General features: G+C 31.2%; 2 protein-coding genes across 2 annotated transcripts in view; one reads left to right on the top strand and one right to left on the bottom strand.

The window, feature by feature from the left end:
• LOC143198567 (brachyurin-like) overlaps positions 1 to 7,054 on the bottom strand; it is a 54,913-nt gene extending 47,859 nt beyond the window's left edge. The window contains exons 1-2 of the mRNA XM_076407886.1: positions 6,939 to 7,054; positions 6,726 to 6,844 (exon numbers count right to left, since the gene is read on the bottom strand). The gene's annotated coding sequence lies outside the window, so the exon portion shown is untranslated. The remainder of the gene's footprint in view (positions 1 to 6,725; positions 6,845 to 6,938) is intronic.
• stet (stem cell tumor) overlaps positions 1 to 14,555 on the top strand; it is a 325,321-nt gene that overhangs the window by 212,126 nt on the left and 98,640 nt on the right. The window lies entirely within an intron of this gene.

Raw genomic sequence — 14,555 nt, 5'->3', positions numbered from 1 at the left:
ACAGACTCAAAAGAATCAAACCATCTGATCTTGTGTAGTCTTGTGTAGCGAGGTGCATATATTAAAAAATCCAGCAGTGACATGTATAAACGTTATTTCACCAGAGACAGAGATAGGGCCGATGGGTCCTCCTAGTTATATACCTAGATTTAAGTTATTATAAAGACAAATTGTAGGTTAGACGGAAACGACTAGTAACAATATATTAATTGAATAATAAAAAAAAATCTGCATTATTTATTTGCCCCAAAGATTTATATAAACCGAAAGATATAATAAATCACAAAGCTTCAAACCCTATGTTATCAATCTATTCCAACCACATTCTATTAAATACACTTTATATTTACACTATGCTGAAAATCAATGACACTTCATTTAAACATTTAGCTTTTAAACTTTTGTAAAATCAGAAACATGAAACAAGTATAATAAAAAAGTAAACAAAAAATATATATACACATGACCATATTTAATTTTTATCTTTACTATAATCTTCATATAAGTTCTGTCTCCATATTATTTAACATACAAATATACCTTTTGTTCCATAGCATTCTATAAAATCAGTGTTATAAAAATATTTTTAACAAAAAATTGAACCGGCTTCAAAAAATAAATAAGGAAGTAACTAAGAAGTAAAAAAAATTATCAAACTTAACTTTTTAACAAAAAATAAAATAAAATAAAATATGTGCATAATAATCGTTGTAATAACTAAATAAAAATAAACAAAAACCTTATCTAACTTATCTATCACACATATTTTATATTCTGCTATAAACACACAGTTTAGCTTAATACCTACCTAAGCGTAACTATATATTTACAATATTATTTTAACTACTACCATCTGATCAGTCTGAAGTCGGTGCCCAGCAACAAATTAGATTTGGTTATTAATTATTATTATATTATTATATTATTATTTTTGTATTGTTTAGGCTCGGCACCGACTTCAAAGTGGTCAGTTGGTAGTAGTTAACTAAAATAAAATTGTAAATATCTGAATGGGTCTAAATAAGTATTAAGCTAAATTGTATGTATATAGCAGAATATAAAATACGTGTAGTCGATAGGTTAAATAAGTTTTTTTCTTCATTTTTATTTAGTTATTACATCGATTATTATGTCCATATTCTATTCTAAAACCTTTTTTTTGTGTTCAAGATTTAAATTTGATTATTTTTTACTTTTTAGTTAGTTCCTTATTTATTTTTTGAAGTCGTTTCAATTTTTTGTTAAAAATATTTTATTTTCTCTTTTTAGTGTTAGATATTTTCTCAATAAATGACGCAGTTATTTTATGAATTATTACAATGGATAGCCCAAGTAAAAGTACAGCCCGTACGAGGAAAAATAGGAATTGGATTGAAAATGATTGAAACTTGGGAACGTTTCAGGCCCTGGGGTCCGCTACCTTGTCTAGGTGATTTGGCAAATGTTCCAACCAAACGGGAACAAAAAAGTTTGCTGTCTTGTTGGGATAACCATTACACCATAAAAACAGTTGCCTATAATTTTTCAACGATTTTTTATATGAGTGCTTAAAAAACATTGTACGTGCCTTTGAAATTTGAGGTTTTTCCTCGATTTTGCCTACTTCCCCACATCAGATCGTAACTTGATTCCAATGGAACAGTTTGGAAGTGTTACTCTTTCCAATAAAATAATTATTTTGCAAATCGGTCCACAATTTTCGGTACACGCCATTTTAGAGAAGCGAAACTAATCGAAAATACAAGAAAATACAATAAAAATATTAATAATTCTGTTCTTGTTCTAACTGGATCCCGTTACACTGGATATACAATAGCAGCAAATATCAGGTCAATTTATTAGCTTATATATACTTTTATATATAGTCCTTTTAAAGACTTTTATAATAGCTCCATTCGCTACAATACTGAAAAGCTATGGAGATAAGACATCTTGTTAACGAATACCGGCTTAGATCTCAAATGAATATTACAAATCGGTTTGCTCTCACACGCAACTAATTTTTAAGCAAACCTGTTCGGCCTCCAAAACTCTCTCGTTTATATATTTTTTATAAATACTTCTCCAGAAATATATAGAATTATTTTTTCGTAGTTTTTAATAACTCCCTTTCATTCAATATTGGAACAATTATTGCCGTTTTCTATGGTGACTGTACTCTCTCCAATCGTCTAATTTGGCACAGTAATTAATGCGAAGCTGTTAAATAATATCTCTCCAACGGTCTCGAGATTTGCTCGACTCTACCTTACCATAATTTAATAATTTTATTACTATCCGTAATTCATCCATTGTGAAATCATCAAAGGGAAATGAAGTTTTATCAAGAGAAGTACTTTTGTACTAAAAACATAATAATAAATAATTTTCCAAGAAATCAGCATTCGCAGTACCAAATTTTAGTAAAGCAGAAGTAGCTAGTTAAACAATTTTTTTTAGTTTATATTATCCAATAGATCTCTAGCAATAAAAATTATGAAATTTCTTAAAAATTCATTAACAATAATAATAACGTATTATATAACTCATTTTTTTACGAATTTTTTTTTCATAATATAAGGAAGACAAATTATTATACATTATACATTAATAATACATTCAGATATTTTTATAGCTTTGAAGTGTTATTCATCATTAGTGACAACTTTTCTCCATCTACAAAATATTCCCCATAGAAAAAAAGTCTCGTTTTCTGAACCAATATTCGACCCAATATTCGGCTTCACCATCCAGATCCAAATCCAGATTACATGAGGCTGGAAAGGGAAAAGAGATTTCAAATGTTACAAGATGAAAACGAAAATCTCTTAATAACGCAAAGTCAATTCTAAAAATAAAAAACCTCAAAATTTCAATTTTATTTCTGTAACAACAATGTATATTCAAAGCTTGATGCAGTCGAATCAATTTCAATTTATAACGTTTTCCATGATGGTTTTGTTGAGTTTGATCTTTCAATTTACTTCTAACTAGTGTTAGGAACTATCGACTGTTTAGTAATTGACTACCTTTTACTATCGACTGTTTCAATAGCTACTTGCGGTCCGACTGATTTTGTTACTATTTACTATCGACTGTTTCAGTCGTGTAATTTTAGTTCCTATTTTTAGCTTTACTAGTTTCATTCGACTGATTTTTTACGTTGTGGCTCTGTCGTCCTAGCTGCGACCTTGACAAAAATATGCCGAACTTAGGCTTATATAGATTTATATGTAATATATATAATTTTATAATTTTTTGGTAGTTTACTTGCAAATAACAATATATTATATATTAATATAGCAGCATTTTGGAACGATATTTTTCAAAATTATTAACGTATAGGGTAAAAAGATGAAAATTGTGAATAATAAATAGTAAAATACTTTTGACTGTTTTTATGGCAATAATAGATTTTATGGTAATAATAAAGTTCTATTGTATTGTCTATATTTATTATATTATATTATTTCAAAATAGCAATTAAAGCATATTAAAATACGATAAAATATTTGTGGGGTATTATTCCATTTAGAATTCCATTCCTTTTACAGATCCACAGAACATTCAAATATAAAAGTAATTCTACTTCGTTTAAAATGAAATTATTACTTGCATGTTAATAGTATTCAACAATTACTTTTTTCCTTTTCATTTTTAAAGTTAGTGCGTGAAGGAATATGTACCTCTCCGTCTCGTGTATGCTACCGTTGGAAAATATAAACACATATAATATTAACTGCTCCAAGCAATTATCTCCGTCCTTTCCTCTCTCACAATTTATACAGGAAAGCGTACATCTTCGTCTGACATCACGAATTGAAAAAAATCAGTCGAACCGTGCATTTAGTTTTTTGACTATCGACTGTTTTGCGACTATCGACTGTTTCGACTGATTTCAGTCGATAGTTCCCAACGCTGCTACTACTACCAATTTTTTACTTTAGGCACCATATTGCCCGTCAAACTTTCTAAAACCACTCCCGACTTGTTCCAATTGAATCAGTATTACCATTTAGTTAAAGACTATCAGTATGTCCCATCTGCAGATTTTTTTAAGTAAAAGTGTAATAAAAGTGGCACAAATAACTACTAAAAATATATCAAGAATTGAATATGAGATCCACGGTAACCTACCCTGGTTATTCCTGTAAATTTCATTAAATTTATAAACTTACGTTTTAATAAACTAATTTAAATGACGGAAAAATATAGTAACAACCTCTTGACCGATGGCGGAAACGCCGAAGCCGCCTATTACATATAAGTATATTTAGACTGAAATTAAAAATCATCAAATAATGGCATCTGGTGTATTTGGACTTCATCGTGCGGAACAAGGCAAGAAACGAATTCACGTATAATTAATGCCCAATTTCACGCGGCCACCTCTTCAAAAGATCGAAGAAAAGGCAACGGTGGTGCCGTGGCGGCCACCCAAAACCCAACAAAAGGGGCGGCAGCCGGCCGCTCCGCAATTATATACCACTAAATTGTCTTCTTTGTATAAACAGACCGTTCACACGTATTAAGCGGGCTCTTTCTGAGCGTGGAGCTTTTTTGTCGGTCGTAGCGGATTATATTGTACGTCGTCGAATTAGTTAGCCCGGAGGCGGGTCCCGATCGCGAAACATTATCGATAATCTGGGTTTCTGTGCGCGTGCATATGTGTGTGGGTTCTGGAGAAAATTCCCAGTAATTAGCGGTAGGAGCTGGCCGTTGTCTTTTCGTCTTCTCCTCTTTTTACTTTAGAATATAGGGATCCAACTAGTCATTCTTCGTAATTAACTTATCTCTGGGACAACATCGCCTTCATAAGATTCACTCATAGACCGAACAAGATTATCTGCGCCAGGTTCGGCTTAATAAAGAAATTAAATAACCACTATACTAAATGTAAATAGTTCCAATGTATTATCAACACGATATTTTCACATAATTTTGCTTTCAATCTGGTCCTTCAAAAAACAAGACAATGTGTTTATGACATGGTTTTAGTAGTTTTAAAGTAAAGTTTAATAAAAGTTTTTGTTTTTATTCCATACACATGAAATTACTGGCGCAGTCCGCAGGACACTTTTGACTTAATTCAACTAACATGAATCAATTTACTTATCAAGAAAAGAGGTTTGATCGACCAATATTTTCACACTTACTCGATTTACTTAACACAGTTAGGTGGAGTTCAGGAAATGGTAACGCATTCGAAGTTATATGGTCTTAAAATGTAGATTGAAGTTTGCCAAACACACCTAGGCATAAACTATTCCAATTAATAAACATCCATGCTTTAAAAAGCAACCCCAGTCCGTGTATTCCTGACCCAAGCATTGCCGTTCGTGGTATAAGACCAACAAAGGTGGGCTTAAGTTACTGTAAACTGTTAGTTTAGTTTATAGTTTACTTGAACATAAACACAAGATTACAGTTCAATGGCGGATCGTTGTAGCTCAATTTCTTAGCCGTGCATTATTGGACATTATGGCCAGGCATTCCATAAATAGGTATCATGGAATTTTAATTAAATATAGTGTTCATCAAAGGCAAAATTGGTGGACGGAAGTGGTTCAAATAGTACTTGTGGAAACTGGCACAACTGTAAGTCCAGATGGGATACAACTGATGCGGCTCTTATTATTCAAAAGTCTAGAATGTGTGTTTATATTAGACTGGAATACATATAACTTATTTACATAAGTATATATGTAGATATACCAGTAACGGTGAACAAAATCATTTTCTATTACCACAAAATTTGATAATTCGCATTCAGTATTGGAATTACAATAATGATTTCAAAAAACTGCAAGCAATATGCGAACAAATCAATAAAGTGGGTCGTTGGAATAACCTATTGACTCATTCTCTTATTAAACTACTAGAGATAAATCTCGACATTCTTTTACCAACTCTACGAAGCTATTTTGAGAGAAAACATTGAGAGAATTTTGAGATTTATATACATCAAAATAATCTCAACAAATGGTAATATACCAACCCTATCTGATATCCCTCACCGTTTGTAATCAAAATGTAATCAAGTATATCACTTCGGCAGATGAGCTATGGATTTACGCATATGATCTAAAAACTCTCGACCAGCAAGGCAAATATCATTCATCATTCAAATTGTATGAACGAAGCAGGACTTATAATTCATCGACTTTGATTCTCCTGATGTTCAATCGTGCTGCTTACATATCAGCAAAATAATACATCAAAATAAAATCAAGCTTGACAATAAAGTTGCTGAAGTAAATTTTGACATAAATTTGCACCAAGTCAAAAATAATTTACTCTTCGCTATATTATAATTAATTACTTTCTAATTTAATGACTCAAATATAATACTCATATATCATAAATTAAAAGAACAAACAAAAGATGTTCATTAATTTAGTTGCAGGATAATTAATTTTAAACAATAGTGAACATCTAAAGCGTTAATTGGTTATAATTAAAATTACTATAAAAAAGACAATAGATAATGAAAATAACATTATAAGAAATAATACATCCTTAAAATAATTGTGTGACAAAACCTTTCAACGTTATCCACTAATATTTCATTTGTAAGAACGCCGTTCTCATATAGAAAATGAACAAGAACATTAAAAACGCGAGTAATGTAATCAAATATGATCGTATACTAACTGTGCGTTCTATTGTTGAAATTATAAAAAATATATAATAATAACAAATCATGTGGCCAAGTGTTGTCAAACAAGAGAATGCTTTGCACTTACCGTTTTATTCGGTTTTGGCAGCTCTAAATGTACTACGTCTTGGCTAACCCATGACACTTTTCATCATTAGTCGCTAGACGTCTCAGCAATCTATCCTTTTTGCCTGGCAAGCAAAACAGCTATGATTTTGAAACAGAAATTACATTTGTAGTCTTTTCGTATGGCAGCCATTTCCCTCTTTTTGGGATTTTCCTATCGAATTTCCTTACTTACTTTAATTTATTACCTTCAAAATTTTGAATCATCCAGGTCGTTCTTTGTCATCGACATCAAAATCACCACTTACAAATCACTGAAATTAAAACCGACAAGCAAAATTACGATAAGATTCTGATAGTATTTAAGGAACTTCAAATTATTCAAAGATTTCATCAAATCAAGCAATAAAAACAACGAATGTTGAAAATGCTTTTTTAAGTGTTCCATGATGAATGTCTGTACACACTGAACAACTAAATAACACAAAATATATTATTCTATGCAGACAAATATCAAAACAACCGAATTCAACATTTAGGTTAGCTTGGTTAATAATTGTTTACGTTAATATTTTACATTTTCACCAATAGATAAGGGACATCAAAATACATAAGTGATTAATACATACAAAAGAATAAACAGAAAAAGGGTTTACCATCCTGATTTTACACTTAATTCTAATAGTTTATTTCTCTCATTATGCGAAGGTAATACTTCTGCAGCTTGGCCAATTTGAATTATTATTTCAGACAAGCATTTTTAGCCACTTTGTTCTCCTGATCAAGTGCATAAACACACAATATTCTTATTTTTAAAGTGTATTCTTGATGCAACTACGTCAGTCAGATTAATGTCAGATAATATCAGATTAACAAGAAAAGAAATTTTATATAGGAGGTCCAAAAGATTTAGTTAGGATACTACTGAACGTCACTTTTGCAGTTAAATACTTTTCGCATAAATGCGCCTACTACTATTAATTTGGGCTTCGGCTGAGAAACCAAATGAATACGGTACAATTTTTCGTACTAATATATAGCTGATGAATCAAGATGAATGAAGGAGTTTAAAGTTTTTTAAACGAAGATGTTCAATCACAGGCTTTTAGCATCTAGAAACAACATTTCAAAGCCTCTAAATAATAAAACTTTTTTCATAAGGATTTCACAAAAGACTTACAGTGAAAAATTGATCATTTACAAGAAAGTATTTAGAAAGTAAGGATAAAATATGTTGAAAAGAATAGCAATAATATATATTATAGAAAAACTTAAAACATAAAAGAAACTTATACAGCATCAGTCTAGTATCAGTAAAAAAGACACTTGTATCCATAGAATATTAACACAAGCTGGCAAAACATGTTTGATTCAAATTAAATATTTAAAGTTTTTCCGAAAGTGAAGGTTAGTATTGAAACAAAATAAAAAATCTATGTAGGGAATTAACGAAAATATTTTTTATTTGATAGGCTCAAATATGCATGATGACTTGGTATGTCAAGGCAACGCGGATCAATACACTTCAGTTTTAAATCATTCTTTGGCATAGATAGAGGACTTTTTATTGCTCAATTGCAACAACTCAATTGACGTAAACCTGTAGCTTCAGAAAAATCTACAAAATAGTCTAATGGTTTAAACCATACGGTCTCGCGAGCTATTTGACGTTAACTCTGCAAGAAATAATCATATCATCATATCCTGAAATTCAATTAACATTTGATGGATGTAACAACTGCTACACTCGACAGTTGTATAACACCGCATAACTAATATAACTAGACAGTATAATAATAACTATATAATACTAAATAATATAAATATATAAAATAATAACTATATATAATATATAAATAATAACTATATAATAATAACTATATAGCTCATAACTATATTAGCTGAAAAGGTTTTGTTTCTTAAACTTCGGGGTTAGGCCAGTGTTGTCGAATAGTTGCGTAGTTCGACGTTTTATGATCACACAATCTTGCTTAGTGTTCGCAAACCATTTAATTTCTTCACTGTATGTTGGTACCCTTAGATATTTGAGGATATTTTCATTTCTAATGTGTCATAGAGCGTTAACAAGGCTGCGAAGAATTTTGTTTTCTTAAGTTTGGATGATGTTAATATTATGTTTCGTAGGTCCACCCTGGCTTCAAGATCTGTTTGTATAATAAAAGTTTAATGAGGAGTGTTAATTGAATCTCGTTCAAAGTTCAACTAGTTTCATTTTAACATGCTGTTTCCACTTGAGCTTGGCTTTCAGTCTTATGTACATGTATTTAACTGTGTTCACATACGGAATTACTCTAGACTCAACTGTCACTAGCAAGCCGTTTTGTATCATACCCTCATGTCATACTTTATCAAAGATTTGGTCCATGTCTAGAAATATGTCCGAACTTTCTTTCTTAATTTTCAAAAGTTTTGTTAATCCGTAATACGATGTACATGATTAGTTGTCGTATGTTTGTTTCTAAATCCAAACTGGTAAGCCGCAATGAGATAATCCTTTAATAATTAGTTTGGGGCATTTTAAGAGTAATTTATATGCAACTAGTTGCAGTGGTGTTAGTAAAATTTAGATAATAATGTTATGTCATCCGGACGTGAAGCTCAATCCTGTAAAGTTATGATGAATTCGCATAAGATTACCAAAATCGCCCAGTCCTTATTGAAAAACCTTGCACATAATCTGTATATGTTATGTAATATGGCCCAAACTATCCGCAAACCTGGTTTTTCTAACTACCTGAACAAGTGGTGAACTGGTGAGAGGGGTTGGTCTATTTTTACCTTTAATGTTGCTTTGTATTGCCTTTCAACCAATCGCCTGTTCTTTTCTTGAATAAATCAGTTTTTAATAAATTTTTTTTTTGTTTAAAAACCCTTTCATAAAATATAACTAGCGCAATCGATAGGATTGGGGCGAGATCATAATTCTGTTCCCTTTTGAATCCATTAAATTAACTAGAATAAAATTATTTATCAAGAAAAGAAGATAGGTTAACGTTGGATTGGCAATTATTCCGCAGTTACTCGAAGCGTTTCTTGCCGTAGTTAAGTGGAGTTCGGACAAAAGTATCGCAGCTGAAGATGTCAGGTCATATAAAGGTCAACGACCACTAGCCATAAATTATTCCAGATAAGAAACATTAGGGCTTTGAAAAACGCGACCAAACGTGGACTGAAGTTGCTGTGAATTAACCTGCTCTACTGGAATTTGGACAGAAGCTTGCAGTTCAGGGTGTTTCTTAGTCATAGATTATTGAAATCAGGAGTCGCCAGAACTGGAAAACCATTCCAGAGAGGGATTTCATGGAAATTTGGTTAAAAACAATGCCATTTCGAAGATATTCAAAGGCAAACTGGCGGACAAATATACAGGCGTTACTCAAACATAATTTTACAACAACTATAGACTGCCCAGATGGAATAATTATCACGTACATACCTATGATCGTTTCTTTAGAAGGGAGATGTTATATAAATTGGCCCCGACTATCCGGTGATTCGGTTTTTTCTAACTACCGGACTGGTGAACCAGTGAGACGGTTTGGTCTGTTTTTACCGTCAGTGTCGCTTTCTATCGTCATTCAACCAATCGCCTCTTTTATTCTTGAATAAATCAGTTTTTAAATAAAATAATATTTTTCTTTTAAAACCCTTTCATAAAAAATAACTTATAACACATTTGAGTTATTATATATAATATTATTTCATTAATGCTGTGATCTCCAAAATATTTCATTCTAAATTTATGTAGGAATGCAACTGATCATTGTAAATACTATAATCGAATAGAAAAGAGCCATCGGAGACCTCCTCTTCATCGTTGCCGTTCAAGAGCTATTCGCTCCATCAACAAACTACAAATTGATTGTCGTCGAGCCGTTTGTGTATGAAAGCACTGATCTGTTTGCGATCCGTGTTTGAACAAGGGCCCTGAGAAAGAAGAGACCTCCGGCCGTCGGTGTTAAAACACGTTTCTAGTTTTACTATTAAGCAAACAGGCAAGGAATCCCTGAGAAACTACTGCGATATTGTTTGCTTTTGCGCCAGTCTCGGTGGTTTCCCATAATACGGCATCGCGCAAGCGGTAGCCGCCCGGCTACAGCGTCGGCCAATTTCTGTTTGCGCTTCCTCTTCACCATCGTCGACGAGAAAGAAGATTAATAAACGGCAGCGTCACGTGATAACGTGCTTATACAGACATTAAAAGTATTTATTCTTTTGAATGAACGAAATTAGATAAACATTCATGGGTTGACTTTAAAACTGACAAATGAATCGTCGGAAAGAACAAGGCTTCGAATCAAAACCTTTTTTTAACTTGAAATAAAACGTTTTTTTAAGATGATATAATGAGCTTGATTGCCTTTTATTATCTTTTTTATTACTAATCCTTGTAAGATTTCATATGCTGGTATTGCTCGAGTAGTTCTATAAAGTTTGTTCGTAAGAGATGATTTCTTACTTTATTTTTCCTAATTATCAGATCATCGTTTAACCAAAAGATATTTAGTAAAAATAATTTTGATTTTCATACATCTATTTATGGATTTCCGATTTCTCAAGCAGAATCGGTATCCACCTCGATGGTAGATTAAATTGGAAACATCATGTTTTCATAAAAACGAACAGGTCAAACCCAAAACCAAACAAATATACTGATTAGTCAAAAGATACTCTCAACTTGCCTCTCAACAAAGAGGTTGATTTATCAGGCCAATTTGGATCTATCAAGTTGCACTAAAAAATTAAGCGAACTAGTAATTCAGTGCTGATAAAGTTTTACGAACTACCAATGCTTATCGCTACGTAACCAACGAAGATCTATACGATAACCTCAGAATCAAATTGATTAACGAAGTGACCAAGATTCTTCCTTAAAACATGAAATAAGGTTACTAAACCACAGCAACGTGAAAGCAATACAGCTACTGGACAACACGCAGTTAAGTAGTTTAGTTTTATTTTAATTTGGGAAATACATACTGATATATGAATCCTGTACTCGCCTTGCTTGTGTATTAATGCAAGAACAACAAGCAGTAGTAATACATCCATTTGTAAATTGAGATTGTACTAAGCATATCTAATGTAATACGTAATTAATTTTAAAAATATCTATTTACTTAAAAGATACTATATTCAGTAATAATTGAACAAAAATACATTCAAATGCAACTTTTACAAGAATTAAAAAGAACTTGTGGATAAGGCTCTGTCACCAGGACCTTGAACAAAAACAAGAAATTAGACATGGATGTAAATATACTGCTAAAAAACACGTTATGCTCCAGAAATTGGAACTGTAATGCTGCCGTTTACAATTTTTTAATCAAGACAATGCAGACGTTCATTTCAGAAAAAAATTGTGTGTTGCAATTAAAGTACTAACACTCTTCTCCTTCGACACTGCTAACATCTTCTTCTATTAGTTTTTATATCTCAAAAAATGTATACATCGAAAAACATTTTTGCAAATTTTCTTGTAGCAAATTATCACATCGGGAAATGGAATCCTTAAATTAGAAGAATTGAAACTGAGATTAGTAGTTAATGAAATATATTTTTACATATTTCAAAATGTTATATATTCAATTTTATTATATTTCAATCTACGAAATGGTATTTTTCTAATGGAACGGCAATACTTATTGAACAATATAATATATTTAAGAATTTAATAATTATTATCAAATTCATCAAAAAGAAAAATTCAGTCAATGTGAGTGCACTAAGAAGCTTGTTGATGGAAAGTTACTAGAAAAAGTTAATGACATGTCATGAAAAACGTTTAAAAAATAATTAATTACACTTTGATAAATCCAACTTGAGCGAGATCTGGGTCCTCATAATATGATGAATTATTTTTCTTTTCCACCTCTATCTTAAATTTCATAAATGACTTAAGATTGTCTTACACGCAAGTCATAGTTGTATGGAAGTATGGAAATCCTATAAACTATTTTATAACTGCTTAAATGTTTTATTACATTAACATTACAAAAGTCTTTACTTGCGAAGGAGTTCACGACGAACTAACAATCAAATCATTTAATTTCACTAAACCAGCGGATTTTCTAAACAAAAAACGGTTCCAAATGGATTTTTGTATAATTAGTACTTACATGAGTGAGACTCTGCCATTTTCATGATTTTATTCTCATGTTCGACAATTTGACTCCAGAGCGTTGTACATCTTTGACATCGAAATTACCAATAAGGTATCCATGAATCCAATCGACACAGCACTTGACTGACTATTACAGTAGCAGAATAATAAATATTATTAACAGTTTCATTCACCTGGCTTGCATTTTCACAATTATCGAACAAAACTATAGTATATTCCTTTTTGCTGGTGATCTTTGGCAAGAATTTAAAGAAAATTCCCCCCACCCACAAAACTGTAACATATGTTTTTTACTACGAAATGTCATTTTGTCATCTAGTGTAAACCGATCAGAATTTTACAGCGCGAAATATATAAACACCATTTATTAAAGCAAATAATTTATTTTTACTAAATCGAACATAAATTCAAATTCTAATATATCATAAAAATATTATTTTCTGTCACATATTTAACACATTTACTTCAAAAATGTCAAGTGTCAAAATTGTAAACTTATCATAAAATGTTACATGGTTAAAAAGATAGAGCAATATTAATTATATTTTATGGTCAATCTCTGTAAAATTCTTGGTGCTATAACAAAGCAGGGCGTCCTGAAGACTGATGATAATAAAATTAAAGAAAAATGGAGATAAGAACTACAGCTGAAGTTATACCGAAAATAGTCGAAAAGATTTTAAGAGAAGTCCTGCAACTTACTGCGAATTAAGGTGCAATAATCAAAATTATTTCTGTATATATATTTTTGTGAATTATTACTAAAATGTAAATTATTGTAAATTAAAATTTTAAGCAGATATACTATATAAAATATTTATCAAAAAAATTAGAATATTCATAGCCATTATTAAAAGTTGCCTAATTTGTTGAAGATCTTTACGCCGAGTAAACTTAAATATTACTAGTCTAATTATTTGCCTGAGAATGAATAGCCGTTAGATAACCCTAACTCTAAGACTTTTTTCATTTTCTTTTTCTTCTCGACTTTTTCTCCAGACTAATAACTCTAGTAATAACAAAGTTCTACAATAACAATAGCAAATTAAAAGTCATCCGATTATGTTACAATTGTTAAACATTATATTACGAAGTAAAGTGGAATCATATGATGAAATGGTTTCATGAATCGAATAAAAAATAGGCACTATTGTGTAGTAATTTAATTTCTGAATTACTTTACTTTTAAGATAAAAAGATTAAAACAATTTCACATGAATCAGTTTGTGATCCAGTTATATATAGTTTTTATCAAATACACGAAATAGTTTTTCAAGTAATATTGAGAGTGATCCTGGCTTAATCCACAAGTCTCCACGCATGGCATGGTTTTATTTTAATGAATAAGTTCTAATATATCACAGCCCATGTTAAAATGTTTGTATTTGAAGCAATTGAACTTTTGACACGTTTTTTCAGCTAGACTATATCCACTGCATGTCGCTTGGGAATATATTTTTATTATAAATAAATAATATAAAGTAAAAGTCTCCTTTTACCAACTATGGGTTTATCTGGACTGGACCTACAGTTTAACGTGGGCTCCGAACCACGGTCCTCAGCATTAAAGTCTACCAACTGGCGAGTAACCAACTACAGAAATCATCCCAGAAGACATCCGGTCTTACCTAGCCTGGTTATTGGCGTGACTGGTATCATTTTCCTTGTCGGATTTTACACTCTTACCTAGAACATTCACAAATGTTA

This window comes from Rhynchophorus ferrugineus, unplaced genomic scaffold (genome assembly GCF_030347505.1).
Source record: "Rhynchophorus ferrugineus isolate W39M unplaced genomic scaffold, kcgeb_rfMv2 rfM1, whole genome shotgun sequence".
Classification (NCBI taxonomy): domain Eukaryota; kingdom Metazoa; phylum Arthropoda; class Insecta; order Coleoptera; family Curculionidae; genus Rhynchophorus; species Rhynchophorus ferrugineus.
This window is presented reverse-complemented; position numbering and strand designations above follow the sequence as displayed.